This window comes from Cetorhinus maximus, chromosome 9 (assembly GCF_964194155.1).
Source record: "Cetorhinus maximus chromosome 9, sCetMax3.hap1.1, whole genome shotgun sequence".
Lineage (NCBI taxonomy): Eukaryota > Metazoa > Chordata > Chondrichthyes > Lamniformes > Cetorhinidae > Cetorhinus > Cetorhinus maximus.
The window spans coordinates 27,670,745-27,684,907 of NC_135887.1; positions in this window are offsets into that span (position 1 = coordinate 27,670,745).

Below are 14,163 nucleotides of genomic sequence, written 5' to 3' on the forward strand. Positions count from 1 at the left end.
ATAGGAGATAGATAGGGTAAGGATTTGAATATAAGAATGAGAATTTTAAAATCAAGGGGTTAAAATCAGGAGCAAATGCAGACTTGTGAGAGTAACTGGTGAAAAGGGCTTGGTGAGAGAGGGTGTCGAGCTAAACCTTTTTTTCATCATCCTTTTAATTCAGAAAAGGATAGAAAGTGGGAAGGTGAAAGGAAGGTGGGTAGTTAGGGAAGAGAGGTAGTAGGTGGAAATTCACAGGAAGTTTTTTTCTCAGAATAAAAAGGAAGGTGCTGAGGGTAGAAATGACATCTGAAAATTGAGGTGTTTTCATTGTAATAAAGTTGCACAAACAAAATCTGTGTGCTGGAAATTGTAGGGGAAATCTATTGGAATTATAGGGATGCAGAAAAGTTCTGGAAGTAAAAGTACTGTGGGTTCTGAGGTTCAGGCTCAGGAAAAAACAGTGGTTTGTGTACAGGCAAAACGGAGAGAATCAGTGATAGGTAAAGAAGTGGGAATGCATTAACAATTTACAAAAGGGAATTCAGAGGACTAGGTTGCAGAAATTTTGTGTATGAAGGGAAAGTCTTTCAATGCGTACAGGGTGGAGCAGATAAAGATGTTAAAATTTTAAGAGACATAGGGGCTAGTCAATCCTTAATGTTGTGGAATAGTGACATTTGTTGTTTAGAGGGAGTATTGCAGGAACAGGTGATAATAAGTGGGGTCCAAGAAGGTGCTAAACGTATTCCATTGTGGAAGATAACTTTAAAGAGTAAGTGGAAAACAGGTAAGGTGATTGTTGGAGTAGTGGAAAAATTGCCAATTGCGAGAGTTCAATTTATTCTGGGTAATGATTTGGCTGGATCACAAATGTGGGTGATGCCTATGGTATTTGAGCAGCCTGTGGAAGTGTTTTCAACAGAAGTATTGCAGAGAGAGCATCCTTGATTATTTCCAGATTGTGTGATAACAAGATCACAACCTCATAGATTGAAACAAGAAGAACAGGAAGTTCAAAGGCAGGGAGAAGGTGTGGAAATCCAATTAGCTGACACTGTGTTTGATTAAAAACAAAAAACTGCGGATGCTGGAAATCCAAAACAAAAACAGAAACAGAAATACCTGGAAAAACTCAGCAGGTTTGACATCATCGGCGGAGAAGAGTACAGTTGACGTTTCGAGTCCTCATGACCCTTCAACAGAACTAAGTAAAATTAGGAAAGGGGTGAAATATAAGCTGGTTTAAGGGGGGGATTTGTTGGGACAAGCAGTCAGTGATAGGTGGAGATAACCAAAAGCTGTAACAGATAAAAGAACAAAGAGGTGTTGAAGGTGGTCTTATTATCTAAAGGAATGTGCTAATTAAGAGTATAAGACAGGACAGATAAGGTACAGATAGCTCTAGTAGGGGTGGGGGAATACTAAAAGGTAGAAATAAACAATGGTGGAAATACATTTAAAAATAATGGAAATAGGTGGGAAAAGAAAAAATCTATATAAATTATTGGAAAAAACAAAAAGGAGGGGGAAGAAACGGGAAGGGGGTGGGGATGGAGGAGAGAGTTCAAGATCTAAAATTGTTGAACTCAATATTCAGTCCGGAAGGCTGTAAAGTGCCTAGTCGGAAGATGAGGTGCTGTTCCTCCAGTTTCCGTTGAGCTTCACTGGAACAATGCAGCAAGCCAAGGACAGACATGTGTGCAAGAGAGCAGGGTGGAGTGTTGAAATGGCAAGCGACAGGGAGGTTTGGGTCATGTTTGCGGACAGACCGAAGGTGTTCTGTAAAGCGGTCACCCAGTCTGTGTTTGGTCTCTCCAATGTAGAGGAACCGCATTGGGAGCAACAAATGCAGTAGACTAAATTGAGGGAAATGCAAGTGAAATGCTGCTTCACTTGAAAGGAGTGTTTGGGCCCTTGGACGGTGAGGAAAGAGGAAGTGAAGGGGCAGGTGTCGCATCTTCTGCATTTGCATGGGGAGGTGCCATGGGAGGAGGAGTAGGGGGGTGATGGAGGAGTGGACCAGGGTGTCATGGAGGGAATGATCCCTACGGAATGCCGCCAGGGGGGGTGAAGGGAAGATGTGTTTGGTAGTGGCATCATGCTGGAGTTGGCGGAAATGGTGGAGGATGATCCTTTGAATGCGGAGACTGGTGGGGTGATAAGTGAGGACAAGGGGAACCCTATCATGTTTCTGGGAGGGAGGAGAAGGCGTGAGGGCGGATGCGCGGGAGATGGGCCGGACACGGTTGAGGGCCCTGTCAACTACCGTGGGTGGAAAACCTCGGTTAAGGAAGAAGGAGGACATGTCAGAGGAACTGTTTTTGAAAGTCGCATCATCAGAACAGATGCGACGGAGGCGAAGGAACTGAGAGGATGGGATGGAGTCCTTACAGGAAGCAGGGTGTGAGGAGCTGTAGTCGAGGTAGCTGTGGGAGTCGGTAGGCTTGTAATGGATATTGGTGGACAGTCTATCACCAGAAATTGAGACAGAGAGGTCAAGGAAGGGAAGGGAAGTGTCAGAGATGGACCATGTGAAAGTGATGGAGGGGTGGAGATTGGAAGCAGAATTAATAAATTTTTCCAGGTCCCGACGCCCCTTTCCTAATTTTACTTAGTTCTGTTGAAGGGTCATGAGGACTCGAAACCTCAACTGTACTCTTCTCCGCCGATGCTGCCAGACCTGCTGAGTTTTTCCAGGTATTTCTGTTTCTGTGTTTGATTATATTGTTCAGGAAGAAAGACTGGAAGACAATTCAGCTGAAGTGTTTAACTCAAGGAGGTTAGTGGAGTTACAGATAAAGGATCTGCAAATACAGCATTTATATCAGACAGCTTACTCAGAAACAGAGGTAAAATGTATTCCAGAATGTTATTACCTTAAGGGTAATGTTTTAATGAGAACATGGAGGCCATATTATGCTTCAGCAAATGAAAGCTGGAGGGAGGTGCATCAGATTGTAATACCATTTGAATATAGAAATGAGATTCTGAGGATAGCACATGAAATTCCAATGCGGGGGTGGAGGGAGGGGGACCTTTAGGAATTAGAAAGATGCAGGCGAAGATACAAAAACATTTTTATTGGCCTGGATTGCATAGAGATGTAGTCAAATTCTGTAGGGCATGTCATGCATGTCAGGTGATAGGGAAACCGCAAGCAGTGACTAAGCCGGCACCTTTAATTCCCATTCCAGAATTTGAAGAACTTTTTACTAAGGTCATGACTGATTGCATAAGACCCCTCCCTAAGACTAAAAGTGGAAATCAGTACCTACTGACAATAATGGATGTGTCTACCAGGTTTCCTGAAGTAATACCTTCGAGAAATATTACAACAAAGAGAATTGTGGAAGAGTTAACTAATTCTTTTTACAAGATATGGTTTACCCAGGGGAATACAATCAGATCTGGGTTCAAATTTCATGTCACAACTGTTTAAGGAAATAATGAACAGTTTGGGGATAAAAGAGTTGAAGTCAACAGCTTACCATCCTGAGTCACAAGGGGCTTTGGAAAGATGGCATCAAACTCTAAAAGCTATGATGAGGGAACATAATCAGAATTATCCACAGGATTGGGATAGGGGAATTCCATTCTTGTTATTTGCTATTAGGGACGCTCCTAATGTATCGATTGGTTTTAATACCTTCGAATTAGTCTATGGTCATGAGATGAGAGGACCACTGAAATTGATTCATGAGAAATTGGTGAGTCAAAATTCAAAAACTACTCTCCTGGATTATGTGTCAAACTTCAGAGAGAGATTAGACAGAGCATGTGAGTTGACTAAGGAACATTTAAAGATATCACAGCAAGTGATGAAAATGAAAGCAGACAGGAAAGCTACAGCTCGCAATTTTGTTTGCTGGAGAGAAAGTGCTAGTTCTGTTACCAGTACTAGGTGATTCCATAAAGACAAGGTTTAGTGGGCCTCACAGGATTGAAAAGAAGCTGAGTGAAGTGAATTATTTAATAAATACTCCAGATAGAAGAAAGAAGCAGAGGGTGTGTCATGTAAATATGCTTAAAAAGTACTTTGACAGGGAAGAGACCAAAAGGCAGTGTTACTGGTGGTAGATAATGAGAAAGTAGAAATGCAGGATTCTGAAATTGATTTTCCTCTAATCAAATTGGATAATGAGTGGGTACTTGAAAATTTAAGTGTAACATTGAGTTACCTTCCAGACAAATGCCAAAGTGATTTGGAAAAGCTATTGTGGTCACACAAAGATATTTGTGAAAATAAGCTGGGAAGGACAAATTTAGCTATACATGATGTGTATGTAGAAGTTTCATCTTCGCTAAGGCAATATCCTTATAGATTAAATCGGCAAAGTTATCACAAATACAGAAAGAAATCAAATTCATGCTTCAAAATGATATCATTGAGTCTAGTTGCAGTAACTGGAGTTCACCTATTGTGCTAGTGCCGAAACCAGATGGAACAGAAAGACTGTGTGTGGACTAACGAAAGGTGAATGCAGTGACAAAAGCGGATTCATATCCTATACCACGGTTTGAAGATTGTATTGAGAGAGTGGGACAATCAAAATTTATCACAAAGATTAATTTACTAAAAGGATATTGGTAAGCACTGTTATTGGAGAGAGCAAAGGAGATATTGGCTTTTGTGACGCCAGATGGACAATATCAGTTTAAAGTCATACCGTTTGGTATGGAGAATGCACCTGTAACATTTCAAAGACTGACAAACAAAATAATTGCAGGTCTGAGCAATTGTGCTGTTTATATTGATGACTTGGTAGTTTTCAGTCAGAACTAGGAGGAACATTTACAACATCTGGAAGAATTATTTACTTGATTACAAGAAGCTAATTTGATGGTGAACTTGGCTAAAAGTGAATTTGCAAAAATGCAAGTTATGTATCTAGGCCATACCATTAGACATGGTAAGTTGGCTCTAAAAGATGTCAAAGTCAATGCTATCGTGGATTTCCCCATGCCTACAACAAAATGAGAAGTTTTGCGATTTCTGGACATGAGTGGATTTTATCGGAAATTTGTACCAAATTTTAGCAGTGTAGCTCCACTGACTGAACTATTAAAAAACAAGAAGTTTCAATGGGCACAGGAGTGTCAGAAGGGATTTGACAATTTGAAACTTGTATTAACCATGACACTAACTTTGACAGTACCCAATTACTCCAAGCAATTTAAATTGGCCGTTGATGTAAGTAATATAGACATTGGGGCCGTACTGTTACAAGAAGATGAAAATGGAATTGAAAAACCGATAGGGTATTTTTCATGGAAGTTGAATGTACAACAGAGAAGATATTCAATGATCGAAAAGGAGACTTTGGGTTTGGTGCTAGCGTTGCAGCATTTTGAGATTTATGTTGCAAACAATTCATTAGAAACAACTGTTTATATAGACCACAATCCTTTAAAGTTTATTGACATATTTCAAGACAGAAGTGCAAGGCAATTCAGATGGAGATTATTACTGCAACCATTTAATCTACAGATTATACACATAGTGGGATGAGAAAACCTGATTGCAGGTGCATTATCAGGGGAAGAATTTTCCCATCGGAAAGCGGGGGCGGGGCCCGCTTGCCGATGCATAAAATGACACGGGGTGACGTCGGGTGGAGGTCCTGATGTCACCCCGCGTCATTTCCATTTTCAGGTCGGCAGAAGCGCAGCTGAATCAGCTGCGCGCCCGTCAACCTATCAACGGCCTATTAAGGCCATTGAGAAACTAATTAAAATCATTAGTGGACCTGCCTGTCCAACCTTAAGGTTGGCGGGCAGGCCAGGAGCCCTGGCGGGCTTCATAAAAAGCATGAAACCTCATCCACGGGTGACAGTGTCACATGAGGGGACATGTCAGGATAATTTTTCTATCATTCGTATTACAATTTTTAATTTGGAGTCGGTCTCCCTGAGGCAGCACTTAGCCACAGGGAGATCAGTGTGCTTTTGCGCGAAATAGTGCACTTCCGGTTGAGGGAATCCCCCTGCCCGCACAGGGAGTGCATAGCACTTCCTGGCGGATGTCACACTGGGCGGGCCTTAATTGGCCCGCCCACGTAAAATGGCGGCGCGTCCCCAATCGGGGCCGCAGATCGGAAACACACCCACCCGCCTCCGCCCCCGCACTTCCCCCCTAACGGGCGGGAAAATTTTTCCCCAAGAGTTTGAAGCTTACAGGGAAAATTGGACGTTTAAAACCTGGACTCTAAACTGAAATGATTTCAGTTGATACGAAGGATTTGTATATATTTTGTTATGTTAAAGTATGTATCTGGTAATGTAATAGTGTAAGTATATAGATAAGAATAGGAGATAGTATAAGATGGGCTAATAAAAATGAAGCCATTTTCTTAAATTATGACAGTTCATTTTTTAATAAGGAGGGGGATGTTAGGAAGATATAATAATGTTATTGGAATTTATAGTAAATAATGGTATATGTGTCTGAGTGTGTGTATGTGAGACTGAATTGGATTACAGGCAGCTGTGCTGAAGGCTTTGGTGTAAACATGGGGAAAGTTTAGAATGTAAGGTATAAAAGGACATTTGCAATTTTAAATAAACCAGACTGGACTGTTTTCAAAGGAGGGGTGAAATATATCAGCTAGCCAGGTGAAGTTCAAGAACAGTGTGTTTATTTTTCCCAAAGATGACTGGTAAAATGGGTACTATGCTAAATTTTTATGATCAGGAAAGTAAAGTCCAAAGACATAGGGCAGAATTTTGCCCCTGGCGTGTGGGCTCAGTAGGGGCGGTTGGGAAGCCGACCACCGCCCATGATTTGCACCACACCACAATTTCACGCTGGTGGGCCAATTAAAGCCCGCCCAGCATGGAACGCGAGTGGCAGCGCTCAGTGCTGGCAATGGGAGCGGGGGAAGGAGGGCCAGCGGGCTGAGCGTGAACTTCATGAGTGCGTGTGAATGCACGCTACATAATCTCCCTGAGGCACGAAGCTGCCTCAGGGAGATGAAGAGATATTTTAAAAAATAATAAAGAGCAGAAAAATGTAATGAAACATGTCCCCGCTCATGTGACTCGGTCACATGAGCGGTGACATGTTTTTAATTAAAAAATAAAGTTTTTATTTTATTTTTATTTGCTTTTGGAGACCTCATCCCGCCCATGGATGAGGTTTCCAAAAAAATGCGAAAGCCGCTTGGCCTTTTTGCCTTCCTGCCAACTGTTAGGTTAAACGGGCAGTGAAAAATTAAAGTCAATTGATAACTCAATGGCCTTAATAGGCCTTTTAATTGTCAGCAGGCGCTCTGCCTGCTCCGGTGCGCACCCACTGACCGAACTATCGTGTGACTGCATGTTGATGTCGGCATGCTTGGTCGATGTCATCGTGTGTCATTTCATGCTCGGTTGGGTCAGGCACACGCCCACCTGCTGAGCTAAAAGTTCTGGCCATAGTGAAACAATGGCAATTTGCATTCAAAGGGATAAATATGTATAAAGGAGCAAAGGCTGTGTGTAAGGGTAGGCATTTTTAAGATCTAACAAGTGTGAAAAGCCTTCAGCATCTATGCCTCAAGCTGCTGTTTTCAAAGCGCTGATGTTAAGAAAACTCACTTTGATATTGAGTGGTTCAGGGTTTGGGTCTCATTTTGCCTGGGTATTTTAAAATCTATGGTCTTACTGTTGCCTTAACGAAAGTGTAACTGGGAGTTAGATTGATTAAAGGATTTAGAAGTTATCATAGTAGTAATTTGCAGATCCATGTATGTATTTAAAATCATTTCTCTTATTAATAAATGTTTAATCTAGTTTTGTAAAAACCTATAAAACTTGGTGGTCTTATTACTACTGAACTCAAGGCAAGCATCTCAAAATTTATACAAATTGCAAAAGAAGTTGTGGTAGTTGTTTCAAGTTGCCCTTTGTGATTTGAACAACTCAGCATTCACCACCGGCTAAGCCATAACAAGCAGAAGATAAATTGAGGCAGGGTGGAGTCAGGCGATATTGCAGTGTAATTCTTGGTGATGGAAGGGATGTAGGGTTGGAAGCTCAGTTCAAGGTAAAATAGGGTGCCAAGGTAGCAAACACTCTGTCCAACCTCAGACAGTAGTAAGGGAAAATAATTTAAATAGATTTTTTTATACACTGTGGTGGAATGCAAAGATGACTGCTACAACCCGTAACGTTTTAACCCAAAAGTAGGTTGGGTCCCAGTCTAGAATTAATAAACATCAGTGATCCATTAAAAATAAAAAGAAAAATATGAATGTTGAAAATCTGAAATGAAAACATTATGGGCAGAAATTTCCCCCTGTTGGGAGGATTGTGCGGGGGCGGGCGCAAGCCCGATCGGCATCCCTGATCGGGGCCGTGCCGCCATTTTACATGGGTGGACCAGTTAAGGCCCGCCCAGCATGACGTGCGCCTGGAAGTGCTGAGTTCTCCCTGTGTGGGTAGGGGGGATTTTCTGAGTCGGTGCCAGTGCTCTTTCATGCGCATGCGCGCGAAGGAGCACAGAAATCTCTCTGAGGCAGAGGTGCCTCAGGGAGATTAGTTTATGGTTTAAACATTTAAATAAAGAAAAGAAAATATTTTAAGACATGTCCCCTCATGTGACAGTGTCACATGAGCTGGGACATGTCAATGAATTTTTAAATTTAATTAATAAACCCTTCATGAAACCTCATCCTGGTTGAGGTTTCATGAACAATGTGAAGGCCGCCTGGGCTCTTCGCCTGCCCGCCAACCTTAAGGTTGGATGGGCAGCATTCTTAACGACTTTAACTACTTTCTTAATTGCCTTAATAGGCCTTTGACAGTCCGGTGGGTGTGCAGCCGAGTCGGCTGTGCACCGCCAAACTGAAAATCTAAATGACGCGCGGTGGTGTCGGGACGCCCGCCCGACGTCACCGCGTGTCATTTAATGTGTTGGAGAGCGGCCCTCCGCAGCCCCCCCGCCCTGCTTGCCGACTGGAAAATTCTTCCCTATAGATCTGTGAATATCTTAAAGGGAGATCTTCATTAAAACCGGAAAGAAAGCTCATTGAGCCTCTTTATAACACTGGCCAAAACAAGCCAGGGAGAAGATCTGGTAAAAGTTGCCAGTCTTTGTTAAAAAACCTTCACCAAAAGGAGCTAATATATTGTAAAGACTGTGAACATTTTTTGAAAATAAATACAGGAATCACTTGCATTTATACAAGGTCTTTACCTTAATAAAACAGGCTAAGGCGCTTTGCATGGTATATTATAGTTTATAAACAAAAAGAACGACTTGCATTTATGTAACACTTCCACACCCATTGGATGTCTCAAAGCACTTTACAGCCAATGAAGTACTTCACTGTCACTGTTGTATTGTAGGGAACGTAGCAGCCAAAATGAACTCAGCAAACTCCCATAAACAGCAATGTGATAATGACAGGTAATACTGGACTAGTAATCCAGGGTAATGATCTGGGGACCCGGGTTCGAATCCTGCCACGGCAGATGGTGGAATTTAAATTCAATTAAAAAATCTGGAATTAAAAGGCTAATGGTGACCATGAAGCCATTGTTGATTGTTGTAAAAACCCATCTGGTTCACTAATGTCCTTTCTGGAAGGAAATCTGTCATCCTTACCTGGTCTGGCCTACATGTGACTTCAGACTCACAGCAATGTGGTTGACTCTTAAATGCCCTCTGAAATGGCCTAGCAAGGCCATTGTAACAAACCGCTACAAAGTCTCAAAAAAGGAATGAAACCAGATTGACCTAGGCACGGGAAACAACAACAGCAGTCATGGCCCTGTCAACGCTGCAAAGTCCCCCTTACTAACATCTGGGGGCCAGTGCCAAAATTGGGAGAGCAGTCCACAGAGTAGTCAAGCAACAGCCTGACATAGTCATCCTCACAGAATCATACCTTACAGATAATGTCCCAGGCACCACCATCACCATTCCTGGTGGCGGCACAGTGGTATACAGTCAGGAGGGAGTTGTTCTGGGAGTCCTCAACATCAGCTCCAGACCCCATGAAGTCTCATGTCATCGGGTCAAACATGGGCAAGGAAACCTCCTGCTGGTTACCACGTACTGCCCTCACTCAGCTGATGAATCAGTGCTCCTCCATGCTGAACACCACTTGGAGGAAGCATGAGGGTAGCAAAGGCACAGAATGTACTCTGGGTGGGGACTTCAATGTCCATCAACAAGAGTGGCTTGGTAGCACCACTACTGACTGAGCTGGCCGAGTCCTAAAGGACAGAGCTGCTAGATTGGCTCTGTGGCAGGTGGTGAGGGAACCAACAAGAGGGAAAAACATACTTGACCTCATCCTCACCAACCTGCCTGCCGGAGATACATCTGTCCATAACAATATTGGTAGGGGTGACCACCGCACAGTCAATATGGAGGCGAAATCCCACCTTCATATTCAGAATAACCTCCATCGTGTTGTGTGGCACTATCACTGTGCTAAATTTTGAACAGATCTAGCAACCCAAGACTAGGCATCCATGAAGCGCTGTGGGCCATCAGCAGCAACAGAATTGTACTCGAACACAATCTGTAACCTCATGGCCCAACATATCCCCCACTCTACCATTACCATCAAGCCAAGGGGATCAACACTGGTTCAAAGAAGAGTGCAGGAGGGCATGCCAGGAACAGCACCAGGCATACCTAAAAATGAGGTGTCAACCCGGTGAAGCTATAACACAGGACTAATTGTGTTACAAAAGTATAGGCAGCAAGTGATAGGCAGGGCTAAGCGATCCCAAAACTAACGGATCAGGTCTATGCTCTGCAGTCCTGCCACATCCAGTCATGAATGGTGGTGGACAATTAAACAACTCACTGGAGGAGGAGGCTCCACAAATATCCCCAAACCCAATGATGGAGGAGCCCAGCACATCAGTGCAAAAGATAAGGCTGAAGCACTCACAACAATCTTCAGCCAGAAGTGTCAAGTGGATGATCCATCTCGGCCTCCTCCAGAAGTCACCAGCATCACAGATGCCAGTCTTCAGCCAATTCGATTAATTCCATGTGATATCAAGAAATGTCTGAAGGCACTGGATACTGCAAAGGCTATGGGCCCTGACAATATTCTGGCAATAGTACTGAAAACTTGTGCTTCAGAACTTGCTGCACCCCTAGCCAAGCTGTTCCAATACAACTACAACACTGGCATCTACCCAGCTATGTGGAAAATTGCCCAGGTATGTCCTGTACACAAAAAGCAGGACAAATCCAACCCAGCCTATTACCGCCCCATCAGTCTACTCTCCATCATCAGTAAAATAATGGAAGGGGTCATCAACAGCGCTATCAAGCGGCACTTGCTTAGCAATAACCTGCTCACTGATGCCCAGCTTGGGTTCCACCAAGGCAACTCAGCTCCTGACCTCATTACAGCCTTGGTTCAAACATAGACAAAAGAGCTGAACTCCTGAGGTGAGGTGAGAGTGACTGCCCTTGACATCGAAGCAGCATTTGACCGAGTGTGGCATTAAGGAGCCCTAGCAAAACTGGAGTCAATGGGAATCAGGGGGAAAACTCTCTGCTGTTTGGAGTCATACCTTGCACAAAGGAAGATGGTTGTGGTTGTTGGAGGTCAGTCATCTCAGCTCCAGGACATCACTGCAGGAATTCTTCAGGGTAGAGTTGTCGGCCCAACCATCTTCAGCTGCTTCATCAATGACCTTCCTTCCATCATAAGGTCAGAAGTGGGGATGTTCGTTGATGATTGCACAATGTTCAGCACCATTCATGACTCCTCAGATACTGAAGCAGTCCATGTCCAAATGCAACAAGACCTGGACAATATTCAGGCTTGGGCTGACAAGTGGTAAGTAATATTCGCACCCAGGCAATGAACATCTCTAACAAGAGAGAATCCAACCATTGCCCCTTGATATTAAATGGCATTACCATCACTGAATGCCCCACTATCAACATCCTGGGGTTACCATTGACCAGAAACTGAACTGAAGTAGCCATATAAATACTGTGGCTCCAAGAGCAGATCAGAGGCTAGGAACCGTGTGATGAGTAACTCACCTCCTGACTCCCCAAAGCCTGTCCATCATCTACAAGGCACAAGTCAGGTGTGTAATGGAATACTCCCCGCTTGCCTGGATGAGTGCAGCTCTCACAACACTCAAGAAGCTTGACACCGTCCAGGACAAAGTAGCCAGCTTGATTGGCATCCCATCCACAAACATTCACTCCCTCTACCACTGACACACAGTGGCAGCAGTGTGTACCATCTCCAAGATGCACTGCAGGAATTCACCAAGCCTCCTTTGACAGCACCTTCCAAACCCACGACCATTACCGTCTAAAAGGACAAGGGCAACAGATATTTGGGAACACCACCACCTAGAAGTTCCCCTCCAAGTCACTCACTTGGAAATATTTCACCGTTCCTTCACAGTTGCTGGGTCAAGTTCCTGGATATCCCTTCCTAACAGCACCGTGGGTGTACCTACACCACATGAGCTGCAGTGGTTCAAGAAGGCAGCTCACCACTCCCTTCTCAAGGGCAACTAGAGAAGGACAATAAATGCTGGCCCAGCCAGCGAAGCCCACATCCTTTGAATGAATACAAGAAAAATCTGTTTATCATAATGTTGATTGAGGGATAAATATTGGCCAGGAGACTGTGGATAACTCCCCTGCCCTTCTTCAAAATAGTGCAATGGGATCTTTTACACCATCCAAGCAAACAGATGGGGCCTCAATTTAACATCACATCCGGAAGACACCACCTCCAATAGTGCAGTATTGCACTGGAGTGTCAGCCTTGATTTTTGCTGTTAAGCCCTGGAGTAAGTATTGAACCCTGAACATTGTCATTCAAGGTAAGAATGCTATAAATTGATCCGTAATCAGTAATAATTCAGATATGATTTGGCCAGAATGGACTGGGAGCATCTACTTTTAGGTAAATCTGCGTCAGAGCAGTGGGACTCATTCAAGAAGGAAATAGGGATTGGACAGGGCCAACATATTCCAGTAAAGATAAAGGGTGGGACCAACAAATCCAGGGAACCCTGGATGTCGAGGGATATACAGGATTGGATAAAGCAAAAAAGGGAGGCTTATGGCAGATACCGAGGGCTCAAAACAGCGGGAGCCCTAGAGGAGTAGAGAATGTGTAGGGGGGATCTTAAAAAGGAAATTAGGAGAGCAAAAAGGGGGCATGAAGAAACATTGGCAGGTAAGATAAAGGAATATCCAAAGTTATTTTACAAGCACATTAAGAGTACGAGGATAACTAGGGAAAGAGTAGGGCCCATTAAAGAACATAGTGGTAATTTGTGGGTGGAGCCAGAAGATGTAGGCAGGGTTCTAAATGAATACTTTGTGTCGGTGTTCACAAGTGAGAGGGATGACGTGGGTATGGAAATCAGGCAGAAGGACTGTGATATAATTAAGGAAATGAGCATAGAAAGGGAGGAGGTTGTAAGTGGTCTGGCAGGCTTAAAAGTAGATAAATCTCCAGGCCCGGGTGAAATGTATCCCAGGCTGTTGAGTGAGGCAAGGGAGGAGATAGCAGGGGCACTGGCAATAATCTTCAATACCTCTCTGGCCACAGGAGAGGTGTCAAAGGTCTGGAGCCAATGTGGTACTGTTATTCAAGAAGGGAGGAAGGGATAAACTAGGGAACGACAGGCCAGTTGGTCTAACCTCAGTGGTGGGGAAACTATTGGAAGCAATTCTGAGGGACAGAATTAAGCTACATTTGGAAAGGATTAATCAAGGACAGTCAGCATGGTTTTGTTCACAGGAGGTCATGTCTAACCAATTTGATTGAATTTTTCGAAGAGGTGACCAGGTGTATAGATGAGAGCAATGCATTTGACGTAGTACACTTGGACTTCAGCAAGGCTTTTGATAAGGTCCCACATGGGAGTCTGATAATGAAGGTAAGAGCCCATGGGATCCAAGGCAATTTGGCAAATTGGATCCAGAATTGGCTGAGTGGCAGGAAGCAGATGATGATGGTCGAGGGGTGTTTTTGTGACTGGATGCCTGTGTCCAGTGGGGTTCCACATGGATCGGTGTTGGGTCCCTTGTTGTTTGTGGTATATATAAACGATTTAGACTTGAATGTAGGAGGGTTGATCAGTAAATTTGCGGATGACACGACAAATGGTGGGGTGGTAAATAGTGAGGAGGATAGCCTTAGATTACAGGAGGATATAGATGGGCTGGTCAAATGGCCTGAT